The sequence below is a fragment of the Lycorma delicatula genome, chromosome 5 (assembly GCF_047948215.1).
Source record: "Lycorma delicatula isolate Av1 chromosome 5, ASM4794821v1, whole genome shotgun sequence".
Classification (NCBI taxonomy): Eukaryota; Metazoa; Arthropoda; class Insecta; order Hemiptera; family Fulgoridae; genus Lycorma; species Lycorma delicatula.
The window spans coordinates 52,540,622-52,553,533 of NC_134459.1; the positions used below are offsets into that span (position 1 = coordinate 52,540,622).

The 12,912-nt window shown below is 29.2% G+C and overlaps 1 protein-coding gene across 4 annotated transcripts in view; it reads left to right on the plus strand.

Annotated features, from left to right (window-relative positions):
- msi (RNA-binding protein musashi) overlaps positions 1–12,912 on the plus strand; it is a 1,037,545-nt gene that overhangs the window by 350,634 nt on the left and 673,999 nt on the right. For all 4 annotated transcript variants that reach the window (XM_075366117.1, XM_075366115.1, XM_075366113.1 and 1 more), the window contains one exon: positions 9,690–9,747. The gene's annotated coding sequence lies outside the window, so the exon portion shown is untranslated. The remainder of the gene's footprint in view (positions 1–9,689; positions 9,748–12,912) is intronic.

Here is a 12,912-nt window from a genome sequence, read left to right on the forward strand (position 1 = left end):
ATTGCTTTTAAATATTTGTTTGCAGCAACATATCTCAAAACTTTTATTGTTTTGTTTTTATATTTTTCATGTTTACTTCCATTAAGCGCTATACTGCAAACGGAATGTATTGTGAACTTAGTATTTTAATACTTTTCTTTACTTTTAACACATTCTGCATTTTAATAACAGTAGATTAAAAGAAAAAAAAAATGTAATGTTTAATTTTGTACTAGACTTTTCTAACAAAGTAAATTAAGAAATCTGATACAAAATAATAATATTACAAAGAATTTTATTAATAATTTAAATTAATGTGCTTGTATATTTTAGAGAATTATTTCTTTTTAATAAAGAAGGGCCGGCAGAAAACGAAATTATAAGAACAGTTCTTAATGTGCCTGCCTCGCTTTTTCCATTTATTAAACTTTTCACCAACAACAATAACAAGAATTAATTCATGCAAAAATATCGAGAAAGAAAACTGTTTTAGTTTAAAAAGCAAAACTTGCCCTATTTATAAATCTCTCTATGGGTTTTTTCAGATACTTTGCTTCTCTGAAAGAAAGTAATTTTTGAAGCGTTAATGAACATAGACTGTTTTCTTTGTGCTTTTTTGTGTATATAAGCTTAAATTCACAAACACTACTTTAATTAAAAATGTGAAAAAAAAATAAAGGAAATATAAAATGTTATTAAATATAAGTTTTGTATTTTCAAATTCATCGTAAATTATTATTCAAAAAACTGAACATTTCGTAACATGTGTTGCATATAACATGACATTTTTATAGACTGTATTTGCATACTGCAAACTGAACTGAAACAATATTTATTTGTAAATTTTACTTAATGAAACGCAATTACTTGTACTAGTTATTGTTATTATAGATGATATCTTACGGTTTGGTTCTCATTGTTCATATAATTTTGTAACAATTCGTTTTCTTTTTAGTGTTCTTTTTAAGATGTTTAATACCTTGTAGTTATATTTAAATCCAAGGTTTTCTTAATCATTATTTTATAATGTTTAATATAAAATATAAATTATAAATATTTCATAGTATATGTTATATATATTGAATTGTTCTGGGTTGTAAAAGCAGTAGCGTATTTCAAAATAAGAATATTCAATCATTTTACTAGAAAGAAACTTTTTTCGTTTTACTAAAAAATTATTTTAATGTACTGTATTGCCTTGAAGTGTTTAAGCATTAATGATTTGTCGATCGATGTGTAAACGGCCGTATCTGTAAACTTTGATCTATAAATGGGCAAATAATTATAATAATATCAGCTAAAAGTTGAAATTCTAAAATACTCGTGCAGTTAAGCTGACTTTAATAAAATTAATAAAAATTAAGGTCTTTAAATTGAAATAATGATAACGCAAATAATTTAAATATATGTTTATAAAGATAAAAAGTTAGTAATTACATTAGTTCTTTAAAACATTTAACAGCTATCTCTTTTTCTTTTAAATGTAAATTTTGTAAAATTCTAGTTTTTCCTCCCTCTTTTATAAATATACGTCATGAAATTTTGAGAAAATATTTTTTTTTACTGCACGTAAAGAATTTTTACGAAGAAATTAAACTTTCTAGTTAGAATCTAATAAAATAAACTTTACAAAAATAAATAAATAAAGCTTAAGTATGCATAAAAAAATTGAATTTTTTTTCGGTTTCAAGTTAAAAAAAAAAAGAAGAAACTAACAGCAGTCTTAATTATTTTACCTTATTTCAAAAAGTGGATTTTTTTTATTAAAAATAATTGAAAAATATTATCTTGTTTGGTAGGTAATTTATTAAAACTGTTTAATTTTCATTAAATATGAGATGCAATTCGGATATAAAGTAACCCCCGAGGTTTGTTGGAGAAGAAAGAGGAAAGATAAAAATATAGAAGTTATATGCTTGTTCGTGTTTTACACAAATGCGCTTGTAAAAAAAAAGTGATTAATAAATTCTTTTTCTGAAGATCGTGTAAAGTGTGTGTTATATAAATATTATCTTCTATAAGAGTTTACTTAAAAGAAAATCAATCAAGAATAAGATATTATGAAAGAAAATAAGCAAATACGAAATTACCATATTTCATTACGTCGAAAATATATGAATATATATTATTTATGTGCGAACGCATGCGCGTGTGAATGTGTAGAGAGATTGTCTTACCAAAAAAAAGAAAGAATTTTCGGATATATTTTACAAGTGAAAAGAACGGAAAAAAGGTTCATAACTCGTTTGAGCTCAGAAATGTTTTGTTTTCGAGTTACGGTTCAGTTTTCCTTGATTTCTGATCAAACGATAAAATTAAGCCAGGATGAGATTCTTGAAATTTAAATTAAGTGGTAAATTTGATATTTTCATATGGTTTTTGATCTGAAAAACTCGGTGAAGCAGAGGTTCCGTAACTATATCTTTAATAATTGTTTTTAGAAAATTATTTACTGTAAAACACGAAAAATTAATGTCGTAAACACAGTTTTTAATTTCCTGCAACATAGCGCTAGAAATTTACGACAAAAGGAAAGTATGATAATCAGTCACAACATAGGCTATGGTCTTTTTGCATTTTTCGATTTTTCATGACCCAGAGACCTGAAAATTAAAAAAAAAAGTGGCAAGTAATGTTCTTACGTACGTGTGTTTAAAGCTTAATAACTTTTGGATTAGCTTTTGGAAGCTTAATAACTCGGATTACCCGACTTTGATGAGATTTGATACAAAGACTCCTGTTTATAGTGCAATTTGTTAATAAAAGTTGGGATTAATTTTCTCAAAATTTTGAAACGATAACCCCACTTTAAATTAAGCTCAGTAGACGCTGCATGCTTATCTTATCATTTAAAAAATTCTACCCCTTCTCCAAAATGGAAAAAATTACCTTTATATTTATTGCATATCTTTCAACCGAATTGTTTTTATGTCTTCTTAAGCATAAATAAAAAATCTTTTTAAGCACAAACCCGGTTTAAAATCCTGATCAGGCATGGCATTTTTCACACGCCACAAAAATTTTCAATACCCTAACGGTGGTCCCGGAGATTAAAAAAGGAAAAAAAAATACTTTGAGGGCAATGTAGGAGATGCAGAGTGATTCAAAGAAACGGGAAATTTTGAAAGTTGTGTTGGTAGCCGTGGGCGATTGGTACCACTTGATAATGGCGCCAGCCTCTAACCTAACCTGCCATTTAGTTGTCATGGATCCTTGGAGTGGTGCGCAACGTGCATTTGCTTTCAAAGCGTTTTACAAAAAACAATGACAGTGTGGAGGGAGCGCGTAGAGAATTTCGCGGTAATTTTAATCTGGGACGGCACGACCGTGTTCCATCAGCACATGCTATTAAAACATGGATATCTAATTTTGAGGAAACCGGTTCGGCAATGAAAAAGAAACCTCCAGGCCGTGAGCGAACCGTCCGTACACCACAGAATGTTCAAGCTTTACAAGATGCTGTCACACAAAGTCCACATCGGTCAATCCGTCGCCTCTCAGCATCTTTACAATTGCATAGTTCAAGCGTTCGAAGAATGTTAGTGAAGGACTTGCAATACCATTCATACAAGTTGCAGATCGTCCAGGAACTGAAACCGAACGATGCAGTTGTGCGACCACAATTCTGTAATGTAATGCTTCAGAAGATAAATGATAACGAAGAGTTAGTTCACGAACTGTGGATGTCAGACGAAACGCATTTCCACCTCAGTGGATTTGTTAACAAGCAAAATTTCAGATACTGGGCGCAACAAAATCCTATACGCAAAATACCTACGCAGCTACACCAGCGTCCGTTGCACAGCCAGAAAGTGACCGTGTGGTGTGCTATGTCATCTTACGGTGTTATAGGCCCTTATTTTTTTGAGGATGACAACGGTCTTGCGGTTACAGTGACGTCCGCTCGTTACTTAGCCGTGCTTGAAACCTTTGTTGTGGAACAACAAAAAAGATTCCCACCAATTCTTAACACAGCCTGGTTTCAACAAGACGGAGCAACGTCACATACTGCACGAATATCGATGGCAGCTGTACGCCGATTGTTTGGACATGTCATTTCACGAAATGGTGACATTAGATGGCCTCCCAGATCGCCTGATCTCTCAGCTTGCGATAAATTTTTGTGGGGTCACCTTAAAAGCAAAGTGTTCCACAGTAGACCTGCTACAACGGAAGAACTGAAGGCAAGATCCGAGAAGCAATTGCGGAAATTCCAGTTGAGTTGTTACGTCAAACCATGAACAATTTAACGAAGAGACTTCGTGAGTGTTAACGTAGAAGCGGAGGTCACCTGCAAGATGTCATCTTTAAAAAATAAACTAAAATGTATGTATCCTAAAATGGCAACATTTGTACAATTACATGAAATTAAATTCATGTAATGAATTAATAACGTTAATTTTTCATAAACGTTATTTAATTTTTTAAATTTCCCGTTTCTTTGAATCACTCTGTAGAAGAGCCAATCCAAGTTTAAAAATATTGATTTTTAGATTTTTTGTTACTTTTCTTGGTTTATTTAAACTTTTAACAATATTATTTCAGTTAGATTTCATCATAATTCACCCTCTAGTCACAAAAAATAAATCTTAGTACCCTTTTATGGGTTGTACATTTTTTAGTGGAATTTTTTAATTTTCTTCCATTTAACATATAAACGTAGACAAATCAACAAATTTCTTTGAAAGATGATTTTAGCAGAAAAAAATATAGATTTTGTGTATTTTTGAAACTTTTTATGCATCATTATTTTTCCACTAGATAAGTAACAATGCCGGGAAAGCATAACACCATTGTTGTTTTAAGTTTGAAGTTATGCAAGTTTGTTAAATTTCCAGTAAAAATATAAAATTTTTAAACAAAAATTTGTAAATAATATAATTTTCAGTAAATCTCTGTGTAAATAACGTTAACTGAAGAAGAAGAAGACTTTAAAAGATTTTAATCTTATTAAAAAAAATAATAAAAATAGACCAAAATGTGGCATGAGAATGCTTTATTATAATTTTAAGGCAATTGAAAATCATTCTAATGTCGGAAAATATCTAAAAATATAGTATTGTAGAAATACAATCGTGCGTGCGCGTGTGTATGTATGTGTTTCAACCAGTTTGAACCCGTTGTCTTACTCCAAAACTAATATTAAACTTTCATTAAACTCCTACAGTGATGTTATTACTAACTAAAGCCCGCTTACGTTATAGATTTAGGCCATCAAAATTATTATATTCTACGATAATGAAAAATATAATTATTAAATCGTTATAATAAATAATATGTTTTAAAACCCTTAAATTTTCCGTATCACGTTTAACTTCTGCATAAATATGTGCTCAAATATACGAGTATTTTATTAATATTTTCCTAGAACCATTCAACAAAAAATCTCCTGCCCAAGTGAATAAATGAAGTTACCCCAAACTCCAAATTGTTAATTATTACTTAAAAAAAGTATAGGTTCAAATGAACAAAGAAAACCAATTATAAATCAAAGAACAACCATTCAATAAAGGATTTTTTTAACCTTTTGTATTTACCTTAATGTTACTTTAAAATATTTCCTTAATATTTACCTTTATGTTATTTCAGGTATTAATATTTTAAATAATTACTATAGATTATAATCACAACTATTTTTTATTTTCTGTTTCTGCGGTCAAGATTCTACCACGTTTTTTCTTTATCTTTATCCATCCAGGCAAATACTAGGGCACTTCTTTATTTTTATCCATGGTGTACCACAACTATCCCATTCCTGAAGTCATTTATAATCTATTGTTATGTACCGATCAGATTAAAAAATATATATATTTATTTATTGAAATTTATTATAATAGATAATTTTGTTGCTATTAAACTTTAATTGTTTTTAAAGTATGAAGTTGAACAATCTATCGTTATCTAAATGACTTATGTCATTAATTATTTTTTATGAATTTTATTTCATATATAAAGCATTTCTCTCACTTTTTTTTATCTATGTATTACTTTAATGTCGCTGACGTTTTAATTTCGTTTTACTAATTATCTATTTTTTTACAATTCTTTTGGCTATGTGTATGTATATATATATATATATATATATATATATATATGTATGATTTGTGGGTTGTCTTGATAAAGTCCTACATCTTGGACGAAACGTCGAGTTTTTCTGCTTTTGTTTTTTTTGTTTGTTTGGTAGTTGACCTAATGAATTGCATTAGAAAATTTTCTATTAATCTGAATAATTTTCTAACTTATTTATTTTTTTATATTTGTCAAACCAAGGAATAGAGTTTTGTTATTATTTTATATATATATATACACACACACCATAGCAAATAGAAATTATTACATATGATGCAGTAAATCTGTGAGTTAAAAAACATAACTTTTTTTGGTCTATATTCAAACTTATAATAATAATAAAAATATTAAAATTAGGTAGCAATTGAGTAGCAACACTTAAACCGTGATGCATAGTTTAAAGAAAAATGAGGTAATTTGCTTTACTCCTACTGGTTTACATTAACTGACCAATCTATTAAAATCAATTTTGAGATGCGTTACTGCAATTGTAAATTACATCAGGGGACTTCAGTTAAAACCAGATTCTCTTGGATGGTTCCGGGGGCTAAATAGAAAAAGAAGAAGATTCTCTCAGATTAATTATTATTATTAATACAACTAGCTCTTGTGGTGATCACAGGGAAGTTATCCCTTTTTTGATTATCATGTTCGTTTTGGCGTGTTTATTAAACAACTGTACTCTCGGCTCACTGAAGAAGGCAACGGGAAACTACATTGATCCTCACTTGGTGTAATTACTACCCTTAATTATAATTACGCAGTTTTGTTGCTGTATTGCGTTTTATATCATGTCGTCTGTAAATTTCGCTTTGTGTTACCTGATAGAATTTAAAACTGTTATTGTTGTTCTGTTTTGTATTAAAAAAAAAAATTAAGTTGAATTTTCATTGCCAACATAGTCATTACGAAACTGACTGCCAAGAATACAGATAGCATTCTTTTTAAAACCGGTTACATCTAAATCTCATCTCTTACTTGTACTTGCAGGTATTGTAACCGGGAGATAAATTTATCTCACATGATAACTAAAAATATAACAAAACAAATTATGTTTTTGTATTTAATACCTATAATTACTTTAGACCTGTACTAAATAGATGTTACGGTTTCATGGAAAAGTGCCTTTAATTGATGTTTACACGTTAATAAAAAATTATTTACAAAATGAAATTTAAAAAAAAATTTATCTTGTTCTGAATATTGTTAAAAAAAATTACATTTTATGTAAAACAGTTAATTCATGGGATATTGAAACCGGTTTTCTTGTTTATTAAGTTATTTAAACATTTTTGTTTTCAAATATTTAAGTAGGAATTTTAATGGAATTAGGAAAGAGCTTTTTTTGAAGTCATATTTATTTACTTAAAAGAGCCCAATAATTATAAAATAGATAGTTTTTTTTCGATTTGCGTAAGTTTTATATAATACTTACATAATGTCTCATGTAATCTATTATATGTATCTCGGATCCCGTTTTTTTTCTACATTTTAAGGACAAATTTCTTTAAAAATTTTATAAAATAAGATGCTAATAAAAACAAAAATTACATTACGTATTTCTTATCTTATATTTTAATTTATAATAAAACTCAAAAGTTTAAAAACAAAATTTGCATACATGATGCATTTTACTAACTTTTGTCCTAGCATAACTAGATAACCAAGGAGAAAGATAAATTAATATATATCATCATAGTAAACTTAAGTTAAATTCAGGATATAATGTGTAGCTGGCGTGTATAATGAAATATTATTTTTGAATTAGCTCCAGTGTGAATGAATTCAATGAAATTTCACAGACACACGCACACTTTCTATCACACACACACACACACTCTCGCTCTCTCTCTCTCTCTCTCTCTCTCACTCTCTCTCGCTCTCTAAACATATATATATATTTTTGTCTTTATATTTATATAGCGCGGCTTCACCCGCGCTATATGGTTATTTTCGTATCCCATCGCGGTCAGGGATGTTTAGCCGGTCAGGGCGAGCAAAGCGAGCCCTTTCGTCTGTTTCATTTGTTCATTAAATCTATGCTTGTGAGAATAATAATGAAAAATAAAAATTAAACCCTTTACAAATTATAAAAACTATCAGTATATTGTAATTTCTTCAGAGCAAAAATTTGGCCAGTGCAGGACCGACTAATTGGCTTTTACATTTCCCTTCGAAATACATAATCAGAATTACGCATAAATTACCATCACATTGTTACCAAATCTCAAAAAGACTGATTCAATAAAGATAGAATAAAACGGCAAAAATTAAAAAAAAAATTAATGTTTTTTTTTAAACCTTAAAATATTAAAATTCAAAAAAACCCAAAATGGTTCTTAGATATTTATTTGAAGAGTATTTGCAAGCCCAAGTCAAGTGAACATCTCGTTTAATATAGTCATAAATGGGGAGAAATGGCAATCATTCAAATATGTAATTTTCTTCAACTCTTTCAAAGTCGAATTTCAAAAAATGTAGAGATTGATTTTGAGATATTAACATGAAGATTACTACATACACCATAAATAAATTTGATAATTTCTTCAGTTCTACTGAGAAATTCAATAAGTGTTATATTTCATTGTTACTCTATTTTAATCCTTTAAACTCAGAATTTCAAATTTATTGTTATGCAAATTTTCATCAATTTGTATTCACTAGTAGTTGTTGAGCGTTGGTTATGAAGTATTCACAAAATGATAAAATTAACTTGTGTGTGCGCTCACCCACATAAATGATAAAACTTTCAAGTAAAAAAGGTTACTTTTAAGAAAAAAAATATTCTCTTGTGTATGGTTAAGTGTCATATCTCCAGTTTAATCTCTAGTTTCTGAATAAAATTATCTTTCAGGTCAAAGTTAATAATTTATTTTAATCAATTTATTTCTCTATTCATAATGAGGAACGCAATGGGGTTTGTTTTCTCTAGGAAAAATGTAATCAAAAACTTTCTGTTTCATATGACTTCTGATTCCAGAAATTCTGTGACGAATATATTATTGTCTGAATTGTTTTTCATATGAATTTATATAAACAACCTGCCTTGAGACAAAGTCTACCCAAAAATGAAATAATTCCAAGAACAACATTTATCAAATGTATAAACTGAATAAATAAAAAATAGATTAAAATGCTTTCCTATTGTCTTCTTTACTTGGAATAGAATAATGTATCTGTCAACTACGTGTATATCTTACTTAAATGTAAGTAAAATTTAGCCCTGCGATTGACACATTTTACTCTGTTCACCAGAGGATCTACCGATATAATTAACATCTTTACTCTTGGAAGGCAAAATTTTGGAATAGTATCACTTAAGGTGTTTTCCTTCGTAACGCTGCAAGGAAACAGCTGGTATAGAAAATGTGAGGCAACATATTGATCTACCTTTTTTTACGGATACATCATAATTATAAAACATTGTAGAAGGAAGCTTGTATTTATATATATAATATATATATATATATATAAATAATTATATATATTTATATATTATATTATATTTATTTATTATTTTACATTTATATATATATATAAAATGGAATATGAGGTCATATTTTACTATAAGTTTATTGCGTGTTTGTTAATTTAGCATTATATTTTATAAATCATTTAATTACTTTTTTATTCTGTTTCAGGGAATAAGGATTACAAAACTTTTATATAAGCACCTGTAATTTCAATTACTTCTTTTTTGTAAGTATTTAAAATTTATTATTTTATTTAATAATATACACTACTTTTTATATACTTTATATGTTTTATTTAACTTTTATTTTTATCTTTTTTGCATATCTATTATTAAAATTGTTTTCTTTTATATTTTGTTAAAACAATTTTTTAAAGCATATTATGTAACATGGAGAAAAATTTTGAATCTTAAATTATAATATATATGATTAGATTATCTTATTTATCGATCCTAATGTGCTCTATTTCCCTCCAATGAATTAATTTTACAAGATTTTTTCTGCTTTATCTTGACAAATAGAATTTTTTTTACTTTTTCTCTAAAAGATTAGAAACAATAATTTTTAAACGTTTTACAAAGTTTTAATACGACATCATATTATTTAACATTTAAAAATCATTTAAATACGCTATAAAGTATTATTTTTTTATTAATAGGAATAAGGTTTCATATTAAGAACTACTTTGTATATATTTTAGAAAATCGATTGGGGAACTGTAAAAGTAGCCTGCGTTAAACTAGAAATAATACATTGCTACAGAAGTGTATATTTTTAAATAAATAAATGGTATAGGGTCATTCACATGTTACGTGATCTTTTTTTCTCAGGAGGTTTACAAGAAACTATTCGAGTTTTTTTTTTTTTTATAAAAGAGAGATGAAGGTGAAGCATTAATTCTTAACAAAGTTAAGTTCAGTTTAAAAACATTTTTTATGAATAGTTACTTTTTTCTTTATTTATTTAATAAGGGTTTATCCCTAATGTTTTTTAGATAAATTTTATTAATTATTTTATTATACAGATATTATTTGGAGGAAATATTCCCACTCTATTATGTTTCAGATTACAGGGTAGGGTCAAAAAGTAGTAGGACTGAATTAATTTTAATTTTTTTATGGAACTAATCTGTACAAATCCGTAGTAGTCCTCGAAATAGCACCCTTATGCTTCAACATAACGAATATAACGCGATTCCCACTGCACGTACGCCTTCTGGAACTCGCTTTCCGGGATCCTCTTCAGAGATGCCGTCATGGCCCCTTGGATGTCTTCTACGGAGCTGGATCGGTTTCCCTTGAGATCCCGCTTGAGCCGAAGAAAGAGGAAGAATCCGGCGGTGCCAGATCTGGACTGTAGGAGGGTTAGGCAACGTGGCAACCCTGTGCTTGGATAGAAACTCAGCAGCTCACTCACAGCAGCAGCGCCGTGTGGCACGGCGCGTTGTCATGGTGAACCTTCCAAGAATCGGCGATGTCTGGCCGTACGCGGAGGACGCGTTTGCGCAGTGTTAAGCACGTTCATGTGAAAACTGGCATTCACAGTCTGTCCAGGGGATACGAACTTTGGGCGCCTTCACTTTGGCCAAATTTTCATCAATCCTTGAAGTTGACGGGCGACAGGCGCGCTGGTCGTTTTCGACAAGCTCCCGCCCCTCCCGGAACAGCTTATGCCACTTGAACACTTTTGAGCGGCTCATGGCAGCATCCCCATAGGCGTATTTAATCATTCCGAGGGTCACCGTCGCGGTTTTCTCGAGTTTGACGTAGAATTTGATGGCGTAGCGCTGCTCGAAATTTTTATCCATCTCGAATCGCGACGACGCTTCTTAACAGAGGTTCACGAAAATCAACGTGCTTGCTTGCAGGCGACTGGAAAAAATATTGGTCTCTTCGGAAGGCTCCCCACTACCACGCTCAGGTGGTCCAACCCCCCTCCACCGCTCCGTTCGCGCTATAGAAATTCAGTCCTACTACTTTTTGATCCTACCCTGTATTCAAAATAAAAATGTAAACGAGTTAGACATTTCCATTATTGAAGATCATCAGTAGATATACCTTTAATAAAAAGTATAGATAAAACAGTAAAAGTTAAAATAAATAAATCAATATTAAATTAATGAAAAATAATGTCAAAAAGCGTTGTACGCTCTAGAATGGTAGAGACCATGCGGGGCTTTTAAAGGAAATCATTAAGAAAATAAATTTTAAAGAAAATAATAAGTCCTAAAAACACGACACAATATATTTATACAAACTCCATTCCCTCAAAATGCTACCTAGAAATTAAATAATGCATAAAAGGACTGCCTTTCTTTCACAGACAACATTTTAGGATTAGGGAATTCCAAGAAAATCTTTCTGTTTTATTTAAAAATACAAAACTAAAATCGAATATTATGATAAAGTTGAAGAAAGAATTAAACAAAGCAGAAATAGAAAGTCTATATTTGCAAAATCTTGACTTGTTAAAAAAATCTTGAAAAGTACGTTCAACGAAGAAGAAGAAGCTTCAAAACACAAAAGATTTGTACCTGAAGAATTCAGGAAAAAAGTTTAGTGAGAGATTTAAAAAGTACTGGCAGGAAAGGAAGGAGTAGGGCTCTGTAAAAAGTGTTAAACATGGTAGAATGTTGAAACGAAAAAAAAATGTAAAAAATTTTAATAATGAAATATTAGAAAAAGTTATTTTTATCAATAATTTTTGTTTATAAATAAAAATGAAAGTAAATTACTTGTTAAAAAAATTATACCACATATTTTACTTATTTTTCGTCAAAAGAGATAAATTACCTTATTACGCATTACGGCACAAAATTAGCTTAAGTTTTCTTAAACATTGCTTTAACGCTTAAATCTTAAAGGAAATTCAACTACGAGTTTTAATCATGTTTTTTTTTTCTATTTGGATTGAAGGCAATGTTACATTCTTTTTTGGTTGTCAGTTTTTACATTATGTGTTCTACCAACCTCAAAAAAAGGGAGGTAATACTCAAATCGACCCGAACTTATTTTTTAATGCACATTCATATCGTATTTTTCGCAAAATAAAATTATGTTTTGTAAGGAATTTGCTGTAGTGGTTCCGTTTTACATTTTTTTAGATAAGCTGAAAGATTTTAAAGAAAATTTACGTTGTTTACTTAGAAATTTAAAATTATTTTACTTTTTTTTGTTATCAAGATATTATAGCAAATTGATATTATAGCCTGTTGTCATTATAAAGTTTAAGTATATTCATATTATGATTTAAAACATATTTGTTGGAAAACAGAATACAATTTAATACATATTATCGCGTTTCAGAAAAACTTGGCCAACCTCAATAGCATTGTTTTTCTGTTATTTCTTTGCATTCCGTTGTTATTTACAACAGGTTTAAATTCTTTTTT